Consider the following 23,884-nt stretch of genomic DNA (forward strand, 5'->3'; position numbering starts at 1 on the left):
CTACCCAACCCATCGAATACCAGGCTGGGCCTGCAGGTGGGGCTCAAAGAAGATGGCAAAAGGGCTTAAATACCCTTGTAAGTGAATTATACCAGAGCAGAGTACTAAGGGGTCACTGAGGCTGACCACATGTTTTTCCCAGATGGGGAGACTGAGGCAGGGTGAGAAGGCCGCGGGTATGCTCTTTCCTGGGGGCCAGACTGTCATGGAAGGCCCCCTGCGCTCCCTCACCTACCTGCACATTTAAGTGATATGCACAACTTTAAATGTCTCTTGCATTTAAAGAGTCTGTCTTCTGCAACTTCTTCACCACACAGCCATTCTTGTCCCTTTCCATCCTCTTCTCTGCATGGCGAGTCAGTGGCTTCCCACTGCTTTATGACGCACCTTCATCTTGGCCTCTGAGTCCCTTCCCAGTCTGGCCCCTGCGGGCCGCTAGAGCCTCAGATTCCGTACCTTCCCTCTTGCCCTTTCAGTCCCACAGCTGTTCTGCTTAACAGGTTCAGCAACTTCCCTGATGTTTCTCCAAAGTCCAGAGCCAGCCTCCCAATTGCCCCCATGCGCTGGGCCCGGAGCTGTTCTGAGGAGCTAATGCTGTCTCCTGCTTTTAGGTGCCTGGCTACAGACGTCTTCCCCAGGGAGCCGGTGTGCACAGCGGGGTGAGTGTCCCAGAGGCACTGCCTAGTCTCCTGCTTCTGCTGAGGTTGGGCAAAGGGGTCTTCCAGGCCCTTGATTTGGATCTATTTTACTGCTGGGGCGGGGTGAGGATTTATTAGACTCAGGTTCCTGGTGGGGTTGAAAAAGGGGGCAGTACCAAGGACTCTGCCTGGTTTAGGCTTGTCTAGAAGTAGGGGCGGAAATGCACATTCATTAAGCATTCTGTGTTGACGAACGACATTCTTTGCCTATATTGCTTATTCATGCCAAAACTGGTGACGGATGGCGTTGGGCCGGGAAGCCAGATCCCAGGCCCTGTGGCCCTTGCTTTCTTTTGCTTACCATTCCAGGGTAGACTGGGTTCGGGAGAGGGTGCTTTCATTCTGGTCCTGTCACTGACTACCACTGTATGATCTTCCTTTCCGATGGCCTCAATGTCATACATATATTCCTTGGGAAGGGGCTGGGAAGACATAGGGACAGACTAAATGATTTTTGTTTTTTTAAACTTCCAAGCAGGGAAATCCTATTTTCAAGTGAACCCCAAAGAATCTCAGTATACAAAATAGCTAAAGGGGTTACAGCCTCCACTGAAGTTGTGGTGGGGTTGAAGGCTCTAATTGGCTAATTCTCAGGCTCCAGTTGTCCCCGGTCAGTGCCACAAGACCTTGACTTTGGGTACCCTTGGAAACTCACTGACTTGGGGCATGTCATAACCCCTTTTTAACGAGGAGGTGTGACTGGCAGGGCAAGACCAATGAAGCTGTATTGATTGAGAAATTACAAATGTCATTGTGGGGTTATTAGAAGACATGACTGCCAGGGCTGTGATGTTGTCATTCTAGAATCCTCTGCTTTTTAGTTTGGGATAAATGCGAGGGACTTCTGGCTTCTCAGGGGATTGCTCCAGTATGTGTGTGTGTGTGTGTGTGTGTGTGTGTGTGTGCGCGTGTGCGCGCGCGTGGGTGTGTGTGTGTGCATGTCTGTGTCTGTGTCTGTGTGTAGGGAGCAGGGGCCATGGGGAATGGGGTGGGGCTGAGCCAAGCTGAGGCAGGTAGAGTGAATGGCAAAGGGAGCTGGGAACATGTGATTCCTGGGTAGTGGGGACAGGGATGGCTTTAGCTCTAGTTAAAAGGAGTGATTTGGCTCCTTCCTGCCAGCACATGGGCCCCACAGAGATCTCTGGGCAGGAAGTGCTGGGAACAAGGCATCCTCTGTCCGCAGCCACAGTGCAGCCAGGACAGAGGAGGTGGATTAGGAGTTCCCAGGAGGAGGCCTGCCCAACTGTTCTCTGACATTTGGGCCAATGTGCAGGGAGAAGGGGAACTCGGGGTATGTGTGCATAGGGGAGGTGGGGGCTCGGTAAGGGGAGGTAGAGGTTGGTTTGAACATTTATTCCAGTCTTTCCTCAAGCTTCCTGAAGCCCTTCAAGGAAGCAAGCTCAGAGCAGAGAAAGATGAGAGTCTAGGCATTAGCCATTATCAGTTTACTGAAGGAAGGAAATGAGAGAATAGATTTTCACAGGCAGCCTGGGGCACAGGAGGCCATCAGCCTGCAAGTCCCAACCCCACATTCAAGTACTTGCTCTTTGGCCTTGGTCTCATTACTTCCCCTTTCTGGGCCTCAGTTTCTCCTTCTGTAGACTGTAGATGAATACACTGGCTCTTCTGAATGTCAGTTAGAATAATGTTTTTCAGATCTTTTTGGGCACTGCAATCCCAGCGTGTAAGCCTTTGTAATAGTTTGTCTCATTGAACTGGGGGTTACTTTACCCACAATCCTGTCCTCCTCAACATCCTTTGTTCCTTGGGTGATTGTGAAGGCTCTTCTGCAGATTCCCAGGGCTGTAGGGAACAGTGTCTAAATACTGCTGGGTCAGGATGCTTCTTGAGAACATGCTTTGTAAACTGTCCCCCGCAGCCTGGATGACAGGAGTTGTGACCAAGAACACAGGGACAGTTATAATACTGGCTTCTACCTGGTCTTACCCCTGGCTAGCACAGACCTGATCTTGGTTGTCCTGGGCCAGTTCATAGGACTGATGAGGAATCAGGTCCACTTTCCTTCTCTCTCCCTTTACTCCTCGTCTCTCTCCTTTAAGCTGTCCACTGCCCCAGTTTAGCAGTCCAAACAGAAAGAGGGGAAAATTTTTCTTCTAGGGTCTATCTATGAGTCCAAGGGAAAGGACTTCGATTGATTGGTTTTATCCTTGTTGCTGGGAGGATAGGGATATTCTGAGTGGTTAGGCCTGGGTCAGGTGCCTGACCATGTAGCTAATGGAGGAACAGGGCTACCACCCAACCAGTGGGGTGGAGGCTGCTAGGCAGACAGACCACCAGAGCATGCTAAGATGTTACTGGAGTCCTATGGGAGAATGAACAGCTCATAGGCCTACAAGGGGCTGTAACTCCTTTCTTTAGTGACAGAAATTCAAATAAAACAAGGATAACGATAGCTAAGGCTAGTTGAATCACCTGCTGTATTCTGGGCATGTTCTCTTGCATTGCCACGTATTGTCTCATTTAATCCTCTACCTGTTGGAAAGGGCTTCCTTACCCTGCTAACAGACCTGCCTCTGTACAGTCATCCATCCCGTGTGTGGCTCTGTGCTGGGTATTTCAGGAGCTGTCAAGAAAATCTCATAAACCTGCCCTAAAGGTCACCATAACCAATTTCACATTGCTTAGCTCTGATTTTGTGTAAGGCTCAGTGCTGAACGCATTACCTCTTTTAATTGCAACACAGGAGGAATTGTTATTGCCTGCATTTTCCAGAGAAAGCTGATGCTTGGGATAAGTGACCGACCCAGGGTCATGTGGCTAAGAAACCACAAAGCTGGTGTTTCGGTTCAAGACAGACTGGCTCCAGAGCCCGTGCTAGAAACCAGTCATCACCCGTGTCCCCTCAAGGGGTGTAAACGTGATCAGGTGTGACTGTGACACAGTCAGCATGCAAATTGCCATTGAGAGGGATGGGCAATGTGCAACCAGAGTTCAGAGGAGAGAGATCAGGGAAGAGTGGAGGGGGGGACTTTGATGCTCTGCCCATCCATCCCCCTTCATGACTCCAGGAGGAGGGAGCTGCCAGAGAAAAGGCAGGGAAGGGCGAAGCAGAGGTCCTTGAGTTTGGCTAGAACCAGAGAGCTGCTGGGCGTAGGGGTCGCAGGCAGCTGTGCTTCTAGGCCCCACAAAAGCGTGGAGAGGTTTGATGTCTCTTGCTGATTACAGATGCCCAGTTGCTTCCCTTCCTCCCCAGATGTGAGGGGCACAGGGCCCATCTGGATGGTGGACGAGGAGGGCACCAGCAGGTGTCAGTGCTTCTTCCCCGTCCCACTGGTGGTGAGTGGAGGAGGAAGTGCTCCCTTTGGTCTGTTGCCCAGGGGTCAGCCCTTCCTCCAAACAATGCGGAAGTCTGGGGGCCAGCATGGTTTCTAGTAGTCTGCTTGAGAGAGGGTTCCCAATCCATGGAGGGTCCCCCCCCCCCCCAGCTCCTCTCATACTCTGTGTCAGAAGGTGGATAATACCCCTAGAGGCCTGGACTCTGTTCTTAACATGGCTGTGGGCTTTTATCCAAAGAACTTAGGTGGGAAACTGGGGGCAGAGTGTGCTGTTAGGCCTGGGCCCCTGCTGGGTTTCCAAGGGTGGAAGGATGGATGGCAGTCAGACTTATCAAACTGGACTCATAGGATGTCAGGGACTTTTTCACCCCATTTTACAGTTAAGAATGCTGAGGCTCAGAGGAAGAAAATGACTTGGTGTGGTTCTCACATGGAAGGCAGCTGTGTCATTTTCTCCTAAAGGAAATCTGCCTTTCTCTCCCCTGCCCTCACCCACCCATCCCTCCTCCTGACTCAAACTGCTCTCCAGCCTCTCCCTCAGCAGGAACAGATCATCCCCCTGGGGCCTGACAGTCAGAAGAGCTATTTCTTGGGGGCCTGGGCCTCAGGAATGTTACCCAGATAAGGCCCAGATATCCAGTATTTCTTTTCTGTCTCCTTGTCTGGAATTCTTGGATTTCTCTGATTCTTCTTGGAGGGACTTCAGCATTTCCATTCAGAAAAAAGAGGCAGAGAAGGGCAGGAAAATTCTACTAGGGATTCGATAACCCCATGGCCCTTATCACCCGACTCACACAGGACTGAAAAAAATCAAAGTCCCTTATATTTTTCCTTTGAGGAGCTTTCTTCTCCTTCCTACTTCTTGGCCTGTCACCTTTTTTTTTTTTTTTTTTTCTTTTTGGCAGTACTAGGGATTGAACCCAGGTTCTGGTAGAGGGCTAGGCAAGCCCTCTACCACTGGGCTATATCCCCAGCCCTTTTTCTTTCCTTTTCTCCTTCCTTCCTTCCTTCCATTTTGAGACAGGGTCTCACTAAATTCCCCAGGCTGGTCTCAAACTTGCAATCCTCCTTCCTCAGCTTCCCAAGTAGCTGGGATTACAGGCATGTGTCACCTTGCCTGGTGCTGAAGGGCTTTTCAGTTCATCACTTCTCTCTGATTTTTCCCCGAATTCTGAGAAGAGAGGCAAGGAGCGTAAGAGTATAATTATCCAATTTTATGGGTGAATTAATTGAGGTTCAGAGAAGGTCAGGGACTTCTCCAAGGTCACACAGTCATCCCGGAGCAGAGCTAGAAGATAGAAGTCAGGCAGTATCCAGGAATCTCGATCTTTCTTCCTATTGCTCAATGCTGACATCAATCAGGACAGCCTGTGGGCTGGCCTCTCAGTCTCTCCCCACCTCAAGGATTCCCTTCCCTCTTTGGTTCAGCCTAGTGTGTAGAGGTGGTATCCCCATTTCAGAACTTCCCAGGCTTCCTAAGGTCTATGGACTAAAACCTCACTCAACCTTCTAGAATCAAAGGTTCCCCAGATCCAGCCCCAACCCTCTGCTCTTGCCAGTCCTGGCTGATGCCGATAGGCTGGGCTTCTTCCCCCAGGGTGGGGAAGATTGGGAGGCATAGTTTTTAGCACGCTGTCCAGGGAGTGGATGGGGAAATTGAGGCCAAGCCCAGTACAATCAATACATTCAGGGCAGCAGGAGAAGCCAGGCTAGAAAAAGGCTGGGCTGGGCTGATGAGAAAATCTACCACTTTGTGTCCACTAAGTGGAACAGAGTGTGTCCTGGTCATTTACAGTACATTCCTAGTTTGTCCCAAAGAAATTCTTCTCAGGTGCACCTGGGCTTTCCCAGAAAAGTTGCATCTGGATCAAACCAGAACAGAGACCTGGGATTCTAAGAGCACTGGTGGTTCTTGCCAAGAATGACTGGGATCCTGGGATTAGTGGTGATGGTTACACAACTCTGTAAATATACTAAAAGCCATTGAATTGTGTACTTTAAGGTGGTAAATTTTATGGTATGTGAATGATATTTCAAATAAAAAAAAAATAAAGGAATCATATTAGTGCATGCCTCGCATGTGGTAGATGCCTAATAGATATTTTGTTGAATAAATGCGTGAATAAGCAAAGTGTCTTATAAAGCACATCAGTTTGACTCTTGAGCAACCTTGAGGGGTGGGCAAGGCAAGAATAATGGCCCCCATTTAACAGACAGAGAAACAGAGGGCTCAAAAGCCTATGTGACTCATCTGGGGCAGTTGGATTAGAGTTCTATAGAGTTGGGATAGGTTTTTATGCTATCTCATGTAACCAACCTTGACTGAGCACCTCTTCCACATTTGTGCTACCCCTGGGGTTACTGAGGGGTGGATTAACAATGCGACCAACCCTTTCTCTTACCTCTAGTAATCTAGAGACTCAAAGAACTAAGCATTGACGAAATAGTGTGATTGGTTCCAGAAAGGTGCATGGTAGGGCTGCAGGTACCCAGAGGGGTCCTGACCCCACCTGGGGAGAGCAGGGAAACTGCCCAGGAGCATCACAGCTAACTGGGCTTGGAAGGCTAGCAAACAGGGTCACAAGAATGAGCAAAATGGGTGGACAGGGTGTCAGCAGGCTGTTTGATTCAGAAGGGATTTGGAGCCTGGCTTGCCTGGGCGGGAGGATAACTTGAGCTCTACTTGGCAACATAGTGACCCCATCTTTAAAAAAAAAAAAAAAAAAAAAAGAAAGAAAGAAAGGGCCTGGGAAGGGGCTGATAAATTTTAAGCAAGGGAGGATCAAGAGATTGCCTGTGGCCTGTGATCTGGGGCAAGCCCATCTCAGCATTCTTCAGTACGGCTCTCCTCTGTACCCTGGTCACTGGCCACAGGTGGGGGTGTCTAAACTCAAGCCCAGGTATCCTGCCTCCCAGCCTGAGCCTGTCATTGCTTCATTGCCCCAAGCGGCTCTCCTCGGTCTGAGTCAGCCCCTGACATTGCTGTCCTGGTCTTGGACTGATCACAGGGTAAAAGCTGCCAGGAACGTTATTAAGAGCTAATAATCATTAAAACTGATGACCATTTATTAAGTCACTACTCTATGCCAGGCATGGATGTAAGTGAGTATGTCTGTCTCATTTCATTTAATCCTTACCCTGAGAGCTAGGTAATAGTATTATCCCTAGTTGTCAGATAAGGAAACTGGGACACAGAAATAATTTGCCTAAGCATTGGTGGAGCTGGATTCAAAGCCGTAGGCTGCGTTGAGCCTTTAACGAAAGAGGGAGAAAAACACACACACACACACACACACACACACACACACACACACACACACACAAATTCTAGTTGGGTCACAGAGATTTCCCCAACCAGCTGATGGGAATGTCATAGACTAAGTATTATCAAGGGGAAAGTCTCCAAATTGCTCCAAATCAGAGAAGAAAGAAACTGACCAGTGTGGGGGTCACAGAGGCATCTTTGAGGAGGCAGATTGAAGATGGACCCTGAAGTCGTGCCTGGTGTGATTCTGCAGGCGCAAGGGGGTTGCTGTGGACGCAGTTCTCACTCACGAGCTTGCACATGGTCTTGAGCCTGTCCCTTCCCTCCCTCAGCCTCAGGCTGTCATCTGTTATCAGGCACAACGATGGTCCCTCCCTGGAAGCTCCCATCAGGCTTGAACCTGGGTGCCTTGACACTGGGGCATGGAACAAATTCCTGGTTAAGAATAGAGGGGCCTTGCCCCACGTGGCCTTGCCAAGGAAGTCAAAGTGTTGGCAACTGTATCCTGAGGTCTCCTTGGGGTCAGGGATGATAGGAGCAGAGGCATCAAAACTGGCTTCCCGGACTCTGGGTTGGAAGTGGTGTTGACCTCTAGAACTTGTTGTTGACCAAGGTTAGTTATCTCATTTGGTACATGGGGAGATTGGAACACAGACTAGAAAAGTATTTGACTCCAATTTCCTGCTGAAGCCAGCCCTGGATGCAAAGGGGAGCTAACCATGGAGTAGGGTCAGCATTATAAAGCTGGACTTACCAACATAGGCTTCTTCTTTGTGTGTTCTGAGAACCAGGCATGGAGAAGGTCTCAGGAAAAAGGTCTGCACCGATGACCCAGTGGGTCCCTCTCCTTCCTTGTGCTTCAGTTTCCCCTTCTGGATCTGTTCTCTAGTGTTCTTTATATTCCTGGTTTTCTTTGATCAATGAGTTGAGACACATGGTTGTCAAATTTTCCTGGGGGCTCAGTTTTCTTATTCTTTGAATAGGAATAACAAAACCAGCCAGTTCTTACCCACCTCAAAGGTGACTACTGCAAGGGTCAGTAAGGTGCCACATCATCTCAGGCTCATGTCAGGCTTTCGCGAACCAGGAGTCACTTCAGCAAGGTGACATGCTCCTTCCTTGGCAGTGGAGTGCAGTTAAGAAGATCTCTGGCTCCATTCAGATTCATACAGGCCTGCACGTGGACCCCTCCACACCCTGCTATGTGGATATGAAGGGGCCGCTTCATTTCTCTGTGCCTTGGTTCTGTCATTTGTAAAATGGAGAAAATACCGGTCCTTACTTCAGAGGTTGTGAATCCCAGATGAGGAAGGCAGGCAACGTACTTAGTACTGTGCCTGGCACACAGTCAGTGCATAATAATACTGTATTATTGGAAACATGATGATAATGATCATGATCATAATGATTGACATTTAGAGATCAGGATGCAAAATGGGGATTAGCCAGACAGCGATGACAATATTATTGTTATTGACAGAGTCTTATACCTGACACTTTACAGTTTAGAAAGCGGAGCACAGTGATGCTCTGTCCATCACTGTGTATGCCCTTCAGAGTGCTCCTTCAGAGAGGCAAGAGAGGTGTAGGCAGCATCTCCATTTTACAAATGTGCTCCTGGGTCTTAAGAAAGGCTGGTGACTCATCTACAATTTCAGTTCAAGTATTCCTGTTTGGTGAGCTTAACTCCAGGCCGGAGGTGCTGTGGGGATCTGCCTCTGGGTCTGGCAGCATTGACCTAAAAGGAGAGGATGATTATTATTCTGATTTTCACTTTGAATTTTGGAGGTCTTGTGACCTTGCCAAGTCACAGAAATATACACAGACAGGTCTTGAGGTCCATGCTTTTGATGTGGTTAGGGACAACCTGTCTCACCTTTGGATTAAGGATTTCTAAAGCTCTAGACCAATGAGCCTTGCTTGTTCAATACCCAGACAGCCAGATGTAAATTTCCTCTCTCATCTGTTTCCCACTTTCCCATCCCTTACCCAGTGCTTGGGCCTATAAAGGAGTCTGTTTCCAGTTGTTTCTCTGTTAGGCCTTGATTTAGTCACAAATTTTCTTGGAGTTCCTGTCATATACCAGGCACGGTCCCACATGCTGGGATCAGAGGTAAAAGCTGCAGGTAAACATATGAATATTTATGTCCCCCACAAAACTTAGGCATTGAGATCCCAGCCCCAAGGTGATGATTTTAGGAGGCATGGCCTTTGGGAGGTAATGAGGTCATGAGGTTCCTCCCTCATGAATGGTCTGAGGACCCTTATAAAAGATATTCCAGGAAGCCAGCTTACCATTGGGAGGACATGCTAGAAAATGCTATTTGTGAACCAGAAAGCAGGCCTTCGCCAGACACCAAATCTGCTGGCACCTTGATCTTGGTCTCTTCCAGTCTCCAGAAATGTAAGAAACAAATTTCTATTGTTTAATAATCTGCTGATTTACGGTATTTTTGTTATAGCTACCCTAACCGGCTGAGAGAATACCTGATTGGTATTGAGGAGTAGAAGTTCACACTATTCTCTGACAATTCCCAAGAATTAGTGAGAAAGGTGTTTCTTGGCTCCATGGTAGGATTCATGATCTTGAATTTGAGAAAAAGCCTCTGCTGTGGGAGATGGCATGCACTGGGAGCCCTGAGCTGGGGGTCAGGCTTAGACTGGGATCCTACCTCTACCTTGGCTTTGCTATGTGATCTCAGGCTGGCTCCTGCCCCTTTCTGGTCCTCCTTCTCCCCATCTACTGAAGGAGGGGATTGGTTGAGATATGAGACAGTTCTTGACATTTGTGGGTGCTTGTTTGACTCATGTCACATGGCCAGAGGAGTAGAGGCTGACATCAGGGTCCTTTCTGCCTAACAATTGGCCCCTGAGTCCCATAGGAGGTGATTTCTGAGCTGGAACCCCAGCACTAGGAAGAAGTTGGATGGGTTTATCAGTTCCCCAATACTCTGACTTCTCCAGCTGGCACTAGAACTGGGGGAACAAGTTCCAGAAGCCAGGCCTGTCCAGTAGGGGCCCTGCACACTGATGGGTGTGACCTCCGATGCTTTCCTTTGGGCAAGAGTGGGGAAGGATGGGAGTGGGTGATGTGAGAGACCTTCAAGGTCCCTGACCCTGCAACGTTGACCCTGCCCCACCACAGGGAGGCTGGGGAGACCGAAGCCCAACAAGCGGAGGTTTCCCCAGGGCCACATGTCTCTGTGCTACTCCTGTAGCCCAGATCTCCAGACACTCCTGCACATGCTCAGCTGTTTCCTGGCCTGGCTCACGGAGGTAGGAGAGGGCCAAGGACGAGTACAGTCACTTGTCCAGGTGGAGAGTGGTGGCACCTCCTCCTGGTGCTGAGGTTGGGAGGAGAGAATGTCTCGAGGTCATGTTGCCTCCTTTTCCTGCCTCCTCTCTCACCTCCCAGATAAGTTCCTGGGTCTCTTGGCTGAGTGACAAACTGCTGACAGGTTGTGTCCAGAGCAGGAGGGAAAGCAGAGGATAGGTCCTCTGCCCAACTGGGACAGAAGCTGTGGGTCCTGCCATGCCCAATTCCCAGGGATAGGGTGGCCTAGCCGTGAGCACCTGTGCTGTCCCCAGGCAGTGCCCACTGGGCTGCACTGACAGCCAAGTGAGTGCCTCTGTGTCCTCTCTGACCCTGGCTCTGGGTGTCTGCTGCCTTACCCATGCCCTGGCTGCTCTGGGCTCTGCCACTTGGTCCTGGCACAGGGACTGGTTTGGCAGGTTTTACTACCCTTGTGAGGATTGCATGGGTTGGGAGCTGGGGTGGGGCTGGCCTGAGGAGACAGCCAGCCCTCACCTTGACCCCCGCCCCCATCCCCGCCTCACCTCAGCCTCCTTTTCCACTTTTCTCAAGGGAGGCTTCCTGAGAGCCGGAAAACAGAAGCCATGCAGGCTGCCAGTCCTGGCTCCAGGGCTTACTCAGCATGTGAGCATGAGCAGGTCTCACTCCTTTCCTGGACCTCAGTTTCTTCATCTGTTTAGTGGGCTTTGGCCTCAATGATCCTCAGACACATTCTATTATTCTAGTTAGAGCTCTGCCATTCTCTCTCCATCCCTGGACAAATCATGGAACACTGATGGCCTCAGGTTCCGGGTGGGGGAAAATGAGGGATGTAGTCCTCACTTGCTTCCTGGGGATGTTGATCAGATCAGCTAACATCCTGATGAGTTTTCAGTCTCCTTGGGAAATGTCTTCTTCCTATAGTGTAGCCTGCCCTTATCTGACTCAAGCAAGAGAGAGTATACCTAGTGGGGGGCTTGTCTAGGCCCCTGCCCTGCCCCGCTCACCCTGAATTCATGGTTCACCGAGAATCAGGCTTGCTGAGCGTCTCCTGATGGGGGATGGCACGTAAAAAATGAGAACACAGAGGAAAGACCCCAGTGCTTGCTGCCTCCTCTTCCTCACAACCTTCAGACCAACCCAGGGTCCAATTCAGGGGCAGGCAGGAAAGTTCCACCCTGTTGCAGCCCCACTATGTGACAGCAGGAAATTTCATCCTCTTGCTGGACTGTTTGCCCTGCATGACAAGGAGAGTATACTGATCACATGTCCTCAGAAAATTTAAAAGTTCTGACAATGTATAGGTTGGAAGAAGGAATAGAAATTAAAGAGGCTATTCCCTGTCTGGGGTGGGGAGTGGGTAGAGAGACAAGGAAGAGGGAATTAATGTTTATTGAGTGTCTACTACTTGCCAGAGCTAAGCCAGTTACTTTGCATACTTTATACACATGATATATATTCTCTCTTTCCAGGTGGCAGCTAGAGTGATCTTTATAAAACACAGATCTGACCATGTCACTTGGGGTCCTTATTTTGCCCTTAGAATAAAATCTAAACTCTTTCCCATGGCCAGCAGGGCCATGAATAAACTGGTCCCTACCTCCCCTTCTCCAGTCATGTATCTCACTGGTCACTTCATTCAGACACAGGAGTCTTGGGTTCATTTAACAAGTTCTTTTCCACCTCTTGACTTTTATGCATGTGATTCCCTCTGCTTTGAATTCTTTCTCTGGTTCTTGGCAAGTGTTGGTTCTTTCTTATATTTTATGTCTCAGCTTCATTAGATTCCCTCACCCCACCCACACCATTCTCTACCTCTGCCTCTCGATTCCTTCCTAATGCTTATAACAATTTTTAGCTATTTTGTCTTTTTAAGAACTGACATGTTGGACTGGGAATGTAACTCAGAGGTAAAGCACTTGCCTAGAATGCATGTGAGGTCCTGGATTTGGATTCCCAGCACTGAAAAAAAAAAAAAAAAAAAAAAAGTGATGTCCATTCTTGATTCCACATTGTATGGCACATGGTAGGTACTCAGTAGGTATTGTTGAATGAATCCCCTGTGAGGAAATGAGAGAGTTCTGACTGAGAGCCTGTCTCAGGTCATGGCGCTTAGTAGGTGCTCAGTAAATGGCAGCTTTTAGGGAGAATGAATATGGCAGTGGTGGGTAAATACTCACCTATTCATTGTGCCTAGAGCACTTAAGCTTGCAGGTGGGGGAATGTAGCAGGCAATTAAGATTGAAATGATGGTGCTGGCGAAATAGCACATCCGGTAGAGTGCCTGCCTCCCATGCCCATAGACGGGGGTTCGAGACCCCAGCATCATTAGACTACTGAGAGTGCAAACAAACCAGACAAAGATTGAAATGATGAACTGGTGCCACATCCTGGTCCTCCCTGGTGCGCAGCCAAAAAATTTAGACTTTCTGAAGGACAGTGCCTAGAAATCATTGCTAGGCCATTAAGGTAACTGCAAAACTCTGCTTCCAAGCTGTGGATTCAGCCAGTTTGTGTACTTGCAGAGATCATGGTCTACTCTGGTGGGGGACAGGGTTGGGGACAAACCTAGAAAGGAGCAGACTGGGCCCTCTGTGATCTTCTCTGAGGCAGGCTCTTCCCACAATGCAATAGGAGGCCTCAGTTGGGAGTTGGGGATATGCTGTGTTTTCTGATCCCATATGGCCACTGCACTTTTCCTTGGCGGGTAGAGGTTAGAGGTGATCTCAGAATTTGAGGCATGAATTTATATTTGCTTCTCCCTTATCAACCACGTGACGTCTTCAGACTCATTCTCATTTCTGATCCTGTTCTTGTGTCTGTAAACAGGCTGCTATCAGCGCCTGCCTCACGGGGTCTTGCTGAGGCTTAGTCAAGTAGCGCAGACAGGAGCTTAGCCGAAGGCCTGGCCCCTGCTAAGCGCTTACTCAGTAAAGGCGAGCTGCAAGTTTCATTAAACAATGGCAGATTCCGGGAGGACATTGCAGGCAAAGGGAGCCACAGGTCTCAGTGGTTAAGCACCCTGGGTTCAATCCCAGGTACCACGCAAACACGAAAAGAAACCACAAGGGCAAAGAAGAAAATGAAGAGGCCTCAGAGGGGGTGAGGGTGCTTTGGATTTGCCCTGGTTGCTGAGCATGGGGGAATGGCGAGAAGGAGCGTGAAGAGGTGGGCAGGCCTAGATCCTGCAGTGTATGTATACTGGGCCAGGAGCTGAGACCTTCTCTAGAGGATGGCGAGGACCCTGCAGGGCCTTAGGTGGGGAAGGATGTGACCAGATTTCTGGCAGTGGCAGGATGTTGGAAGAGCAAGGCTGGGGACCACTGGCCAGTGGGCAGGCTGTTGGTGTGGTCCACTGAGAATTGATGAGCTAACCTCAGTTACAGGAAAGTGGAAAAGAGGGGAAGAGGCCTGAGGGAGTGGTGAGAGTGGACAGAGCTCGGGGCCTGGTGGGTGCAGGGAAAAGAGGGAAGGAAAGGAGCCTCTGCCCGGGGGCTCCAGGGCTCTGGGCAGGCTGAGGAATTAGAGCTGAGAACCTGGACGAGGTGCATTTTGATGTCAACGGTTTGACTTTCTGGGTAACAAGAAGCTGCCTGAGAAACCTCTCCTTTTCTTCTGACTCTTGGTGTAGAAATCCTTCCAAAATCTCTGAGTGAGTGACTCCTCCCCTGGGGCCAGAGGGCCCTCTGTGGGGATGCTGCATACCTCTGAGGGACTCAAGGTGGGTGGGCAGTGGCAACTTGGCTTGTAGGTAGCAAAGCTGAGGATTCTATTTGGAAACTTTTTCAGAGTCTATTGATTTTCTTGTGATTTTCTTCCAAGTATGTACACAGAGGCAATTCCAGGTAGTGGAATGTTTTGTGCATTCCAAGGCTCTGATTGGGGCTAGGCAACTTTTCAGAAGTGGCATAAAGCAAACTCCTGCCCCCCCCTCCTTTCCCCATTATTTTTTTGATGGGTGTGGACTAGGAGTCCTAGGTCATTGATGTCCCAGTCCATTTCTCCTTACTGATGGAGAAAATGAGGCCCCAAGAGAAAGGCAATAGAATTGCTCAGATCCAATTGTGAATGGATGCTGGAGCTGGGCCTGGGCCTGACCCTCTCGCTTCTACCCCACAGGCTCCCCGGTAGCTCTGACGCTGGTATAGACTTGGTGAGGAGCCTGTGGGTGATGAACTGATGAATATCTGCACTGGCCCCTGCCCACCCTGAGGCACAACGTGGTGCCAGTGGACCCTGGTAGATTGCAGAAGGCTCAACCATTGTCCTGAGCCTCCAACTTCAAGGTCCATTCATACCCTCCCTCCCCATCTGAGATGGGCCCAGAGGCCTGACTCTCCAGTTGCCAACTAAAACCAAAAGGACTGGGTGGTTTCCCCTCCTTTTGAGGAAAGAGAAACCAACCCTGTCTAGTAGGAGGAATCCAGTCAACATCCCTATCCAGCTGCTGGCAGTGCAGAAGGGATGCCTTTGTCTGAGTTGCCAAGGGAACCAAAGTTTCTGCCTCCTTCTGGGGCTCTGATTGGTTCCTGGGGGAGCTTGAGCTCCAGCGACTGGAGGGGTCTTCCTTCCCACACCTTTCATGGGATGAGAGATCGGATTGAAGATGGGGTCCCCGAATGAGTAGGGTCTGTGCTCCAGAGGTGAAGGGCCCTCTTGTTAATTCAGTCATTCATTTGTTACAGGCAGCATCTCTCCAGGCCCTTCTCTTTTCTGGGTCCAGGAAAGCTAATCTAAGAGTTGGGAGACATACATCCTAATCCTGACACCACCATAGTCTCATTTTTGGCTCTGGACAGGTCCCTTCTCTTCCTTGGGTCTCAGTTTTCTTTTCTGTAAAAATGAAGTCATTGGTCCTCCCTGCTCTGACTTCCCTGACCACACAACCCAGTCTTCCATAGCCCTCATCTGGCCTCTTGAGAGGCTCTGACACATTCTTTCTCGGAGGTGCCCTGTCAGTTGCAGGTAAGAAAGAATAGGGGGCCGCAGTCAGCTTTTAGCTTTGTTCTTTTCTCCCAGGCAAGTTTATTCTCTGAAGTCTCTCCTAGAAGCCCTAAATCCTGAAGCCCCTCTTCTCCTCATTCCTTCCGCCTGGATCCAGGCTCAGAGTCATAAGCCAAGGAATAATGAATGATGGACACTCCATTTCCACTGTAGAGGAAGGAGGTGGGGCAACATACAGAGCAGAGCGTGTAGGAAGGAGGGTCCTGGAGTCAGCAGTCCTGAGTTCCAGGCCTAACTTGGGCCATTGTGGCTGGGTGACTTTAGGAGGGTAGCTCAGTATAACACAGGAATAATAATAATGCCCCCTGGTGGGTTTGTCACCAAGGTTGACAAGATCACATGCCTGCCATATAGGAAGCCCCAAATCTCCTTCCCTGGTGTCTTTCTTACAAAAGGCAAGGAGGGGACTGGGGTGGTGGCTCAGTGGTAGAGCGCTTGCCTAGCATGTGTGAGGCACTGGGTTCAATTCTCAGCACCGCATATAAATAAATGACTAAAATAAAGGTCTATCGACATTTAAAAAAAAAAAAAAAGGCAAGGAGAAGCCAGGTGTAGTGGCACATGCCTGTAATCCCAGCAACTCGGGGCTGAGGCAGGAGGATTGCAAATTTGAGGCCAGCCTCAGCAACTTACTAAGGCTTTAAGCAAATTAGGAAGACCCTGGCTCAAAATAAAAAGTGCTGGAGATGTGGTTCAGTGGTTAAGTGCCCCTGGGTTGAACCCTGGTACCAAAAAAAAAGGAAGGAGATGGGGGAAAAAACCAATGCTGAAGAGGGGTCCTCGGCAGCAGGACCCACGGTGCTACATGCCTGGTTTCAGATACTCCTCATTCTCGGCAGTTCCAAAAAGCACGAAGAAAAGTGTTGCCTCGGGCAAATGATGTCTGAGTGGGGGAGGCCTGTGTCAGAGCTAATGTTTGAATAACACTTTTAAGATTCTCCAGGGACCTCTGATGAGGATTTTTCAGATGCGATGAAAATGGAACAAAGTAATGACACTGAGCTCACTGCCAGGAAAGGGGACAGCCTAATTGGTGCTGGCCTTAATTTGGCCCAACCAAGCTCATTACCACAGGCTGACCTGGAAGATGACCCGTACATTTGGGCTGTGGGCCGTAGTACGCAATGTCAGTTTTCTTAAAATGGGCTGTAATGGGGGACATCTGGGAGTGACTCAGCCCTCCTTCTTCTTGACTCACCACACTGAGGGTCAGAGGTGGCTTCTTAGGTGGTTGGTCTCAGTGCCTGGTGTAGCCTTGAGTCTGTGGCCCAGCCTCCCTCTACCTCTGGGGTCTGCAGCAGTCCAGACTTGGCCGCTGTCCATCATGAGTGTAGTGGGAGGCGAGATTTGGACCTTGAATTCAGACAGGACTTGCTGGGGTCCCTGCCTCCTATACTCAGGTTTGCCTGGGTTCTGGGAAGAGGTGGGAAGAGAGGGAGGAAAGAGAATTGTCAGAAGAAAGAAAGCTGGTATGTGGGGTGGGTTGGGTGACGGTGTGTCAGTGGGGACATGGTTCTCTGGGCATGCTTGTGTAGCTTGTTCAAAAGGACATACCTCAACAAGGCTGAAGGATGGGCCAAGAAGTGAGCATTTGTGGTGTGTGTGTGTGTGTGTGTGTGTGTGTGTGTAGTGTTTTTGTGGGTCCTGGTGGAAACACAAGTGGTCTGACCTGCAGAGTCCTATCCTTAAGACATGTGCAAGTCCCATCTGGGCCCTTCAATGAGTCCCTCTGTTTGCCTGGTCTGGGTGAGGATGACTGGGTGTGGCAGCTCCTGCTTCTATTGGGTGCCTGGTTTATATTGTATATGCCACTCCTGGGGATGCTGGTCATGGTGAGGGCGCTCTGTCAGACTCCGAAGTAGGAAATGGGGAGCAGGAGCGGTCATTAGATCCTTCTTGGCGCCTGGATTGTACTACGAATGCAGTTGGGGGCAGAGCGGCACGAGACTGGTCACTGGCGGCTCCTGGGTCACAGTGACAGGTCCCCAACTCCACGCTTCTGCTCCTCTGAGACTCCTCCTTTTGCTTGGTCTCCACAATGCCACACCCTTCTTTCTGGCCTTTTCAGCACCTCCCGTGCCTCTCTGACCCACTGTCCCTTGCCTGTTCCTCCTCCCTCCTTGATCGCTCCTCCGTGTGTGGGTCCCTCAGGGCTCCACTGCAGCTATTGTTTTTTAATACTTTTTTTTTTAATTACAAAAGCAATAACAGTACACAGATTTCAGAGATTAGGAGGAGAGCAATTACTCCTGAGTACTGTTGGGAATCTGGTGCATTTCCTTCCAACTTTTTCTCTTTGCTTTTTCCTTGCATAGCTATCAACCTGCCTAGTGTGTCATCTGCATCCTGCGTTTTTCATTCCCTGATGCATGGGAAGCTGTGTTGTGTCCTCACAGAGCAAACCATTAAATACTTGTTCCATTCATACCTTTTCCTGCGGATGGGCTTTCAGGTTGCTTTCAGCTTTGCACTCCTGAAGGACTCTGAAATGAGCATTGCATAAATGACTCTTTCTGTCTGCGCATGAGGTCTCCTAGGGCAGTGCCCCAGGAGGGGAATTCTGGGTCAAAGGCTGTGGACACTGTATGGGCGCTGGTAAACTTTCCAAACCACTGAGGCACTTCAAATCTCCGGCATCCAGGGGAATGGGCAGGAACTCGCTTTGACTTCTCTCAGATCTGGAGAGCCTGTTCTCTTCTCCCCGCCATCCTCTGCTGGCCCCTTATTTACTCTTAGGGAGAGACAGGAGAGGGCTGTGGAGCCAGGCTGCCCTAGTTCAAGGCAGGTCCTGTCTTTTTTTTTTTTTTTTTTTTTTTAACTTTTTTTAGTTGTAGATGGACACAATATCTTTATTTATTTATCTTTATGTGGTGCTGGGGATCAAACCTAGAGCCTCATGCATACTAGGCAAGTGCTCTATCACTGAGCAACAACCCCAGCCCCCAGGTCTTGTCATAACCACTTTGCATGGCTTAAAACAACACAAGTTTATTATCATATAGGTCTACAATTTCAGAAATCTGAAAATTTTAGCTTTATGGGGCAAACATCAAGGTGTTGGCAGGGCTGCCTTTTCCAGTGTCCATAAGCTGCCCGCATTCCCTGGCTCATGGCCTGCTCCAGCAATGGTCTCCCTCCAGCCTCTGCTTCCATCGGCATGTCTCCTCCGATTCTCACTCCTCTGCTTCCATCTTTTCCAGATAAGGACCCTTGTGATTACACTGGGCCCACTTGGATAATCTAGGATGATCTTTCCAGCTCAGAATCCCTCACTGATCCCAAGTGAAAAGTCCCCTTTGCCTTGTGAGGTAATATACTCAGATTCTGGGGTGATAACATGTACCCCTTTCGGGGGGCAATTTTTCTGCCTACCATGGCAGTCAACTCCAGGGTTCTCTCTGGATCAGTGGATCCCAAGTCCTGCTAGAATTGTACCACCAACGTCTAGGATGGAGAGAGGACTTGGGAACCCAGGTTGGGGAGGGGCATGAGTTTGTTCTGCCAGATTCTACATGATAAAGGTCCCCGAAAGAAGCCATGCACCTGTGATAGTGTGACAAAGGTGTTCCATGAGGCAAACATTGGGGAGTGTAACACCAGGCCTTCAGGGTTAGGACTGGCAGGTGTGGGACCCACCATGAGGCATGGCAGCAGGAAGCCCCTGCCCTCCTTCTAGCACCATCACTGGTGTGTGTGTGTGTGTGTGTGTGTGTGTGTGTGTGTGTGTGTGTGTGTGTTTGTGTCTGTGTGCATTCATCTGTGACTCTGCATGAATACTCTTGGGAGGGCCAAGGAGCCACTCTTTAAAAAGGTCCTTTCTGCTCTTGTTCTAAGGAAAATAATTACACAAGTGACTAATTTTATCCCTAATCCCATAATTAGTTTATTATGTAGCTGGTGAGAGGGCCCTGAGCTGTGCCTACGGCGCCACTCTGGCTACTGGCCCAGTTGTCCTGGTCCAACAGCATGGGGCCCCTCCCTGCTTCTGGCCTAGCCTGCCATGAAGGCAAGATTGCTCCAGTTCCATTCTGGCTGAGGTCGGCTACATTTTGGTTTCTGGGGTCTGGAAGACTACCTTCCCTTCCCCTCAGTTCTCTGCACAGATACAGCTGCCTGGAGAGTAAGAGCCTTTACTGGCAGGATTAAGTCAGTTAGAGTCAAGGTCTGGGTTCTAGCTCAATTCTCATTAACGTGCTCTGTGACCTTGAACAAGTCCTTTCGATGACTATTGTCTATAAAATGTCAATGGTCAACTCTCTTGTCTATAAAATAGGACCCTGGCCTGCTTTAATCCCCATGATTCTATGAGGGGAAATGAGAGAACTGGAGCTTTGAGACCAAGGTTCCTTCTTGCTACCAGCTGAAAACATGCCCCCTGTAGCTCAGTGGTAGAGCATGTGCTTATTATATGTGAGAACCTGGGTTCAATCCCCAGCACCACAAAAAAATGATAATAATAAAAGAATAGTCATCACTTATTGGTGCTTACTTCATAGCAAGCTCCCTTATTGATATTTTTCTTATTCTATAACCCATTGACTGTCCTAGGCAGGCTTTACAAAAGAGCAAACTGAAGCAGCAATTGATAGAGTGACTTGCTTGCCTGAAGCGGCAGAGCTGGGAGGGTAACCTAAGCACTAGCCTCTGTCACATTGTCATCTAATATATCAATAAATGAAGGAAGTGGTGGGGCTGGAATTAGAACCCAGGTCTGTCTATCCCCAAAGTTCTTGCCCTTTCCAAAAGGCAACCTCCCAGAATTAGGCTTGCGGGGGAGACTAAGCTCTTGAAATGTGAATATATAAACAAACTTGACACCACAAAAAATAAGAATGGCAAAATAAATTGGAAACTCCAGTAGGCCAAGGGACTGGGTACCCAAGGTGTGTGCTGTGTGTCTCCCCTTTGGCTTGTTCCATCTCTGTGTAACTGTAGTCTCACTCTTTTAATTCTCTATATTTCTCTGGTTCTATCTCTTAGTCTTTTATTCTCTTGTTCATTTTTCTAGCTAGCATTTTAAATTAAAAAAAATTATTTTTTAGTTGTTGATGGACCTTTATTTTTAATTATATACAGTGCTGAGAATCGAACCCAGTGCCTCGCACACGCTCTATCACTGAGCCACAACCCCAGCTCCTACACTTTAAATTTAAAAAAAAAAATTTGGTAAAATGCATGTAGCCTAAAATGTACCATCTTAACTATTTTTAAGTGAACAATTCAGTAGGATTAAGTATGTTTTCCTTGTGCACCCATCTCCAGAATGTTTTTACCTCAGAAAACTGTAACTCTAGGTCCATTAAACCATAAAATTCCCGTTTCCCCTTCCCCGGCCTCTGACAACCACCATTTCTGCCTCCATGAATTTGGCTAGATATCTCATATAAATGGAATTGTACCAGAGTTGTCTTTTTGGTGAATGACTTCTTTTACTTAGTATAATGTTGTCAAGGTTCATCCATGTTGTAGCATGTATTAGAATGCCATTCCTTTCTAAGGCTGAATAATATTCCATTGTATGTATGTACCACATTTTGTTATCGATGAACACTTTTGTTTTTTGCTTCCACCTCTTGACTATTAGGAAAAATGCTGCTATGGCATTGTGTGTATAAATATCTCTTTGGCACTCTGCTTTCAATTCTTTTGGCTAAATACCCAGAAGTGGAATTGCTGGATTTTATGGTTAGCACTTTTTTTGAAAGCCACCGTTTATTGTGTCTTATTGTGTGCCAGGAACGAGGTTTAGCACTTGCTCTATATTGCTTCTTTCTCTCCCTATATCTCTATATCCACAGTGCATGGTGGGTAAATTAGCCCGAATTTGCAGCTGAGAAAATAAAAATTCAGCGAGGTCTGGTTACTTGCTCAGTCTCACAGCTAGGAAGCCTGGGAGCAAACTGGAGTTCTGACCTGCTGCCAAAGCCTTACTGGTAACCATCGTGATGTGCTGCCTCCTAGTGGCCTCTGCACCCACCTGTCCCTACAGTTTTCTTCCTGTTGTGTAGTTTCTCACTCATGCTCACTTTTCCAGTCTCTCCGACTTTGTGTGTGTTCTGGTAACTTTAGAGACTTGTGTAAAGGCCCTTTGACTGCCAGGGAGTTTTTGTGAGCTGGAAACCTGTAGAAGCAGCCCTGTGAGTTACTCCCTAATCATAGTCTTCTGGATTTATAGCTGCCTCTCTCACAGCGGCTCACGGGATCTCATCCCACCTTGTGTGGTGACTGGCCTGCAGATTCTCAGAGAGCCAGCCCCAGAGGGTCAGTTCCCTGAAGACAGAGATGCTGTTCTCCTCCAGAGAGACAGTGAGGGAAGGGAGAGGGTACGTCCTGCCAGGCTGAGGTTCTTCTGGTTCACTCATTTTCTAGCAACAACAGAGTATTTTCTCTAGAAAATTTTATAGAAAAATGGGCAAAGAGGCTACTAAGTGAGTTCTAGGATGCTTGCCTTTTCCTGACCTTCAAAGCTGTCAGAGAAAGCCTCACATGGAAAGCTGAGGCAGAAGGATCATAAGTTCAAGGCCAGCCTGGGCAACTTAGTGAGACCCTGTCTTCAAATAAACAATAAAAAGGGCTGGTATGTAGCTCAGCAGTAGAGCACTGGCCTAGCATGTGTGAGGCTCTGGTTTCGATCCACAAAACAAAAACAAAACCCTGTCTGTAAAATTTCCCTAAGTCTGGGTGATTTTATGGATTTTGTTAGTTCAGGCCAGACATAAAATTTGCATGCTCACAAGCCACCTTTCTGACATATTATTTTCTTTAGTGTTTTTATTATAGAAAATTTCAAATACATTGAAAAATTAAGAGAATAATATAATGAAATTCATGAACCCATTGTTCAATTTCAGCAATTATTAACTTATAGAAACAGCCCATCTGTCTAACAAATTGGAGATTAAGCTTCACAGCCCTCACTCACAGCCCTATCTCAATACATCATACCTAGTAGTTGCTCAGTAAATAAATACATGTTGGCTGATTACACATTCCTTCCCTTTCTGGGTCTCAGTTTCCCCATCTGTGCAGTAAGGGGATAGGACCAGATGATTTCTAAGAGATGCAGTGTTCAGAGCGTACACGTTGGTGTCAGATACACTAGTTCAAATCCTTTGTTAACCAGGTGTCTTTAGGCAAGTTAGGTCTCAGTTTTATTATCTATAAAATGGGAAAACTAGTGACTACTTCACAGGAGTGGTTGAACAACAAGGTTGTTCAGCAAAGATAAGGGAACTTTTATTGTTGCTAACAATTTTATTACTGTTATTTTGAATATCAAGTATTGTGGTGGGAAAAATCCATGTATTTCAAGAGTGAAAAAATATATTGGAATTGACTTGAATTTACACCCTAGGATTTGGCTCCTTTTTTTGGTCTCAGTCAGCAGCTAGATAGTCAGAAGCTCAAGGAAAGGTCACTGCAGCTGAAGCAGTGCCCCAAATGTGGAGCTGGGAGCAGGCCCAGAGTGGGGGCCGCTCAGGCTGGTTCCATCTTCTTGCCTCCCAACCCCCTGCCATGTGTGGGTGCCATAACCCCCAGGAGAGGAGCTGGCCAGCTGTCTTCTCCCTTGGAGAGACAGTCCTGAGCTGAACTAGCCCAGAGGTGGAAAGAGTGGCGCTGCAGGGTGGCCCGTTGCTAGGAGACCTGAGGAGGCAGCAAGGACCCGTTGCCAGAGCCAGGAGGAATGATGAGTTGGTGTGGAGATGCAGGGCACTTGGCCCCAGATGGGCTTTTGTGGGATTTTGGGCAGGGGATGGTGGTGCAGCCACTGGGAGCTCAGCTGGGAAGAGAAGAAGGGGCAGGAGGAAGGACTCTGGAGAGTACAGTTACTTCCATAGACCGTGTGCTCAGGCTAACTCTGTTCATTTCTTCCATTTAACTCCTTTTATGTCAAAGTCAGACCTGCATTTGAATTCTGGCTCACAGTGTGACCTTTAGCAAGTGTTGTGCTGCTATGCTTGCTGGGCTTGAGTTTCCTCATCTGTAGAATGGGTACACGCCATTATAAGGACTAAGTGACACACATGTAAGAAAGTGCTGCATAAGAAGGAAGACCAGGGGGCTGGGACTATAGCTCAGTGGTGGTGCACTTGTCTAGCCTGTGTGGGGCACTGGGTTTGATCCTTAGCACCACATACAAATAAATAAGATGAAGGTGTTGTGTTCATCTATAACTAAAAATATAAATATATATATATATATATTTTTTTTTTTTTAATGAAGACCATGTCTAAGTGTGGGGGATCACTACCACTCTGATCTTTGTTACAATAATTATCTTTTCCCTAGTGTAAAATGAGGGACTTGGACTCTGTCTGCATTAGATTCA

General features: G+C 48.4%; 1 protein-coding gene across 3 annotated transcripts in view; it reads left to right on the forward strand.

The window, feature by feature from the left end:
- The window catches only part of EPB41L1 (erythrocyte membrane protein band 4.1 like 1), a 118,542-nt gene that overhangs the window by 15,496 nt on the left and 79,162 nt on the right, over positions 1 to 23,884 (forward strand). The window contains exon 2 of one of the 3 annotated variants that reach the window (XM_079128114.1): positions 612 to 659. The exons of the other annotated variants lie outside the window; for them this stretch is intronic. The gene's annotated coding sequence lies outside the window, so the exon portion shown is untranslated. The remainder of the gene's footprint in view (positions 1 to 611; positions 660 to 23,884) is intronic. 3 annotated transcript variants of the gene reach the window in all.

This window comes from Sciurus vulgaris (genome assembly GCF_902686455.1).
Source record: "Sciurus vulgaris genome assembly, chromosome: 2".
NCBI lineage: Eukaryota > Metazoa > Chordata > Mammalia > Rodentia > Sciuridae > Sciurus > Sciurus vulgaris.